Raw genomic sequence first — 6000 nt, forward strand, 5'->3', positions numbered from 1 at the left:
TATATAGTGAAAACCTTTGTCTGTTGAAGGGGTTGTGCGGGCTAAAACTCTAAAACTGTGAGACTGCAGCCTTTTAGGCTATGTGCACACGTTGCGGTTTTTACCGCGGAACCGCAGCGATTTTGATGCTGCGGGTCCGCAGCAGTTTCCATTGCGTTTACAGTAAACATGTAAACCAATGGGAAACCGCAAACCGCTGTGCACATGCTGCGGGAAAAAACGCGCAGAAACGCAGCGGTTTACAACCCGCAGCATGTCACTTCTTTGTGCAGAATCGCAGCGATTCTGCACACATAGAAATGCATTGATCCACTTACTTCCCGCATGGGGCTGTGCCCACGATGCGGGAAGTAAGCGGATAATGTGCGGTTGCTACCCGGGGTGGAGGAGAGGAGACTCTCCTCCAGGCCCTGTGAACCATATTTGTGGTAAAAAAAAGAATTAAAATAAAAAATAATGCTATACTCACCTCTCAGCGCTGCACGCGGCCGTCCGGTCTCAGGTTTGCTGTGCGAACAGGACCTGTGGTGACGTCGCGGTCACATGACCGTGACGTCACGAAGGTCCTTCTCGCACAGCATCTTTGGAAACGGACCGCCGCGTGCAGCGCCGAGGAGATCGGGACGTCAGAGGGTGAGTATAACCATTTTTTTTTTTTTTTTAACATTACTATTGATGCTGCATATGCAGCATCAATAGTAAAACCAAAACCCGCAGCGGAAACCGCAAGACAAAACGTGATAAATCTGCAGGGATAACCGCAGCGGTTTTGCCATGCAGATTTATCAAATCCGCTGCGGGAGAACCCGCAGGGACCCGAACCTACGTGTGCACATGGCCTTACAGTATTACATTATTTAGTATAAAGTGACCCTAGGGGACTATAAGAAAAATAAGAAAAAAAATAAAATTAAAATCTCCCCAATTTTACCCTATTAATAGTAAATAAAAAAAAAAAAAAAATTAAACTTATTTGGCATGATCGCATCTGTAAAAAGCATGGTCTCACAAAATCTAAAATGTATTAAAATTGTGTTTTTTTCCGTCATTATTCATCCCTAAAAATATTCAATAAAAAGCGATCAAATTGTATCTAGCCCAAATGGGTATCATTATAAAAAATAAAAAAAGCCCAACATGTCTCAATTGAAGCAAAATATGACTGATGTCACAAACTATTAAAAATACTGAAAAATGGAGCCTTCCTTTCACAGTAATCGAAAGCTGTATAAGCAGTGCACAATTCTTTTGCTTGGAGAAATATTTATGCAAATCGGTAAATAGTTATTTTAACGTTAAAATCAAACTTTAAGACAAAAAAATAAAATCAAACCTGACCCCGACGTGATTTGAACACGCAACCTTCTGATCTGGAGTCAGACGCGCTACCGTTGCGCCACGAGGTCAGCTGTAAGCAGGAGGGTTCTCACACAGTGTAGATGGTGCAGGCTGTGAAGCACGTCTTTTTTTTTGGTAGGAGCCATATATCGGGAGATCCCGCGCTCCCCTAGTGTCATGTAACAAGTAGGCATAGATCTATAATGTGATATCGGTAGATCCACAGATCCCTGCAGATTCTGTATCAGCGATCTCTTCTTGGCATTAACCAGCACAATAAAATCTGCTCCTCCTCTAAACTCCAAGCATGTAGGCTGAGCTCTCTGCAGCCATTGTCTCCGCTGTGAACACATTGCTGTGTAGTCATGTGTCAGCCTTCTGTCTTCAGGAGTTTCCGTAGTGTAGTGGTTATCACGTTCGCCTCACACGCGAAAGGTCCCCGGTTCGAAACCGGGCGGAAACATTTATTTATTTATTTTTTTTAATACTAATTTATTTTTTTTCCTGCAATGTTCAACGTCTTAAAATATTCACGCATCTAAAACACGTTACATTTAAGATTTTAATGAGCGCAATCCTATATTTCAAGCACGATCTAATTTCTGGAATGTTTTCCGAAATTAAGATAATGTGCACTGTAAAGAAAAAAAAAAAAACTAAATTAATAAAATTAAAAATTATGAAAGAGGCCCCAGCGAGATTTGAACTCGCGACCCCTGGTTTACAAGACCAGTGCTCTAACCCCTGAGCTATGGAGCCTGCTTGTCCAAAACAGCAGAATGGAGGATTCTCGTGTTTCAGCAGTCTGCAGTGTCCCCATCCCTCCCGTTATAATGCGCTGGGAGAAGCTCTGTGCACAGGGTAGTCGTGGCCGAGTGGTTAAGGCGATGGACTTGAAATCCATTGGGGTTTCCCCGCGCAGGTTCGAATCCTGCCGACTACGAGTTGAATTTTTTTTTAAATTTATTTAATGCAACTAAAACTATTTTCACTGCGATGTAAAACTTAGAATTTATAAATACCCATTGTACATAGATTATGGTGGCTTTTAATATTAATTTATACATTCATATTACTCGCCAACATTTAAACATTTTTTCTAACGAGAATAAGAGGTTCATAAAGCTGATTAAAAAGCATTTTTATTGCTCATTGCGCTTAATTATTCTAATGTGATTATCTATTACATTTCTAAGAAAATGTACTTTTTTGCTAATAAGTGGAGGAAAAAAACACAAGGCACTGCTGAGATTCGAACTCAGGATCTCCTGTTTACTAGACAGGCGCTTTAACCAACTAAGCCACAGCGCCACCTGAATGCCAGGCAGCATCATTTGTTATGTAGTAGCGGTTCTCGAAAGCTAAGCTGTGAACATTCATGGACATAGTACGGCTGAGCTGATGAGATGTTGTAATATTATATTCTGGGATCGTTATATTCCACTGAAGTAATATATTTACTATTATAAGACTTTCTATTGTTGAAGGATACTTTACTCCTCTGCAGAACAAAGAACGTGTCATTTGCAGGTCTGAGTTTTAAAATTGGAAGACTTGTGGATATGTTCTGCGCCGCTGTGCTTTCTCCTGAGGAAGAAGTCCTATTGACTTCGAAACGCGTTGAGAAAAAAAAACACCATTTCCTATCTTCTACACGCTTGGACCGTTATTTGTACAGCAGCGCAGATGATATCCACAAGTCTTCCAATTTTAAAATCTATGATTCGGTCATCGTTTTGGTCAGTGGATCTGCAGCAGCTGTCAAACTCCGAGGAGTTTATACGCTTTGACATTTAGAAATATCAGGTGAGTGCAAACTGTGAACTTGAAATAATCTTCAGATAAGACCCTGTTGGCGCTTTTCTCTCCTGTAGTGTTTCTTTGATTTACAGATCTGAAGCACATTTTAAAGGGAACCTGTCATCGAGTTTCCAACGTACGGCCACCATCATTATGGTCTTTTTTACAGCATACTGGAAAGCTGTAAAAAAAAAACAATCCAGTCTCCATAAAATATCTTTTATTATTCTGACCTACGGTCCGGTCCAATGGGCATCGCTGGTCTTGATCCTGCACCTAGTCTCTTCTTCCAAATGCCGTCCTCCTTTCCCGACTTTGTGTGGATGACGCTTCCTAGGTCATCCACACAACGTTCTCCATCACACTCCTGCAGGCGGGAAATGCAAAATACTGTAGTTCGCATGCACCGACTTTACTTCCGGGTCATCGGCGCTCTTTGGCCTCTCCAGCGCATGCTCACTAGAGTACATTACTCTCCCCTCGGCAGGGCAGATAGAAGTGCGCCTGCGCAGAGGCACAATAGAGGACACTGTGTGGATGACGTAGGATGCGTCATTAACACAAAGAAGGGAAGGTGCATGGCAATTGTAAAAAGAGAGGAGGTGCCAGATCAAGACCAGAGACGTCCATCAGACCGGACCTCGCCATCTGTGAGTATGCTGTCCTCATACACCTCAGCACGGTGTAATGAGACTTGGAGCTAAACCCCCTGTCTTTAAGAAAAGAGGCTGTAAAGTTATAACCTTCTGTTATTGGTTGTAGATGTGACAGGAAAGGGTGAAAGTATAAGATGCAATAACAGGAGCATTTCAGAATATATATCTACAGTGCATAGAATACAGATATTCTGCAATACACAGCAACATGACGTAATATACAAGTGGGTGATTACCTATTTAATACAGCAAGCGTAGTTTTAAACACAGAGCTGTAACACATAGATAGTGACTTACCAACTATGCTTAGAGCAGGCTGTTTACAAGGAGCATGACAGAAAAACGAGTGGTGTGGTTCCTCCTCAGGAGCATACAGGAACAATGGCTGCTGTTCCTTCCACAGTGTCATAATAAGACCACAATGCAACAGGAACAATCCCACAATGCCCTAGGAACTTCCCATAATACATTGCAAACTAAACTAGAAGGTATACATTGAATCGCCAGCAGATGGTGCTGTTACCTTACAATACAAAAATGATAGAAAGGATTAATATATTTAGAAAGAAAAATATACCTGCAATAACCCTGAAGCACAAAATGACTAAACTTTAGACAGCAATTATACTGCTAGGACAGGACACTCCCTGCTTGACGTTAACTGACGTCACTATTGTGTTTATTGGACAAGATGCCACTTTTGGCGTAGGCATCTCTGACCTGTTGTCAGGAATCTGATTACATTCCGGTATGGTTGGTAAGGGCAGACACATTTGGCCATCTATAGACTCAACTACGTAGGCTGTTGCTCTCCTAATAATAATAATAATATTTATATAGCGCCAACATATTCCGCAGCGCTTTACAGTTTAACAGCTTCAAACACAACAGTCACAAGTAACAATGTTAACAATACAATAATTAAAGCAACACAAGATGACCCTGCTCGAAGAGGTGGGGAGATGCAAAGTACAGGTGTGTATTTACAATGATGTATTTACAATGATTGTCCAGACATCATCAGGGGGTGGGGGATAGATGGAGATAGTGAATGGGCTACACACACAAACAAAATAACTGATTAGGGAACATGATAGGCCGCTCTGAACAAATGTGTTTTGAGGGAGCGCCTAAAACTATGCAAATTGTGGATGATCCTAATTTCTTGGAGTAGAGCATTCCAGAGGATTGGCGCAGCACGGGAGAAGTCTTGGAGTCGGGAGTGGGAGGTACGGATTAGTGCAGAGGTTAGTCTAAAGTCATTTGCAGAGCGCAGAAGTCGGTTAGGCCGATAGACAGAAATGAGGGAGGAGATGTAAAGGTATGCCGCACTGTGAAGAGCTTTGTGGGTGAGAACAAGTACTTTGAATTGTGTCCTGTAATGAATGGGCAGCCAGTGTAATGACTGGCAAAGAGCGGACGCGTTTGAATAACGATTAGCTAGATAGACAACCCTGGCTGCTGCATTAATGATAGACTGGAGAGGGGAAAGTCCAGTGAGGGGGAGGCCAATTAATAGAGCGTTGCAGTAGTCCAGGCAGGAGTGGATCAGGGCGACAGGGTTTTTGTTGTTTCTATAGTGAGAAAAGGGCGGATTCTAGAGATGTTCTTTAGGTGTAAGCGGCATGAGCGGGCAAGAGATTGTATGTGGGATGTGAAGGAGAGATCGGAGTCAAACATAACACCCAGACAGCGCGCCTGCTGCCGGGGTGTTATTATGGTGCCACCCACGGAGAGGGAAATGTCAGGTTTAGTGTTATGACCTAGTGGTAGAGGATCTCAGAAGTTCCAGCTAAGTCCGCAAACACAAAAACCAGCTCATAGGGAGGTGGTAACTTGGCTGACCGTATATCTAATCCTAGCACAACAACTAGAAGTAGCCGGGGAACGTACCTACGTTGATTCTAGACGTCTCGCACCAGCCGGAGAACTAACTAACCCTTTCAGAGAAAATAAGACCTCACTTGCCTCAAGAGAAAGGACCCAAAGTTATAATACAAGCCCCCAACAAATAATAACGGTGAGGTAAGAAGAAAAGACAAACGTAAGAATGAACTAGATTTAGCAAAGAGAGGCCCACTAATTAATAGCAGAAAATAGGAAGGAGACTTATACGGTCAGCAAAAACCCTACAAAAATATCCACGCTGAATATCCAAGAACCCCCGCACCGACTAACGGTGTGGGGGGAGAATATCAGCCCCCTA

The 6000-nt window shown here is 42.6% G+C and overlaps 1 protein-coding gene and 5 non-coding genes across 6 annotated transcripts in view; 2 read left to right on the forward strand and 4 right to left on the reverse strand.

The window, feature by feature from the left end:
* LOC143806822 (sulfotransferase 1 family member D1-like) overlaps nt 1-1645 on the reverse strand; it is a 75595-nt gene extending 73950 nt beyond the window's left edge. The window contains exon 1 of the mRNA XM_077287758.1: nt 1334-1645. The gene's annotated coding sequence lies outside the window, so the exon portion shown is untranslated. The remainder of the gene's footprint in view (nt 1-1333) is intronic.
* On the reverse strand, nt 1335-1406 carry TRNAW-CCA (transfer RNA tryptophan (anticodon CCA)). Its single transcript has one exon. It is a non-coding gene; the product is annotated as a tRNA-Trp (tRNA).
* Nucleotides 1646-1728: 83 nt separating the features above from the next.
* TRNAV-CAC (transfer RNA valine (anticodon CAC)) lies at nt 1729-1801 on the forward strand. Its single transcript has one exon. It is a non-coding gene; the product is annotated as a tRNA-Val (tRNA).
* Nucleotides 1802-2024: 223 nt separating this feature from the next.
* TRNAT-UGU (transfer RNA threonine (anticodon UGU)) lies at nt 2025-2097 on the reverse strand. Its single transcript has one exon. It is a non-coding gene; the product is annotated as a tRNA-Thr (tRNA).
* Nucleotides 2098-2199: 102 nt separating this feature from the next.
* TRNAS-UGA (transfer RNA serine (anticodon UGA)) lies at nt 2200-2281 on the forward strand. Its single transcript has one exon. It is a non-coding gene; the product is annotated as a tRNA-Ser (tRNA).
* A 294-nt stretch (nt 2282-2575) lies between these two features.
* Nucleotides 2576-2649, reverse strand: TRNAT-AGU (transfer RNA threonine (anticodon AGU)). Its single transcript has one exon. It is a non-coding gene; the product is annotated as a tRNA-Thr (tRNA).
* Between the last annotated feature and the right edge of the window lie 3351 nt (nt 2650-6000).

This window comes from Ranitomeya variabilis, chromosome 2 (assembly GCF_051348905.1).
Source record: "Ranitomeya variabilis isolate aRanVar5 chromosome 2, aRanVar5.hap1, whole genome shotgun sequence".
Lineage (NCBI taxonomy): Eukaryota > Metazoa > Chordata > Amphibia > Anura > Dendrobatidae > Ranitomeya > Ranitomeya variabilis.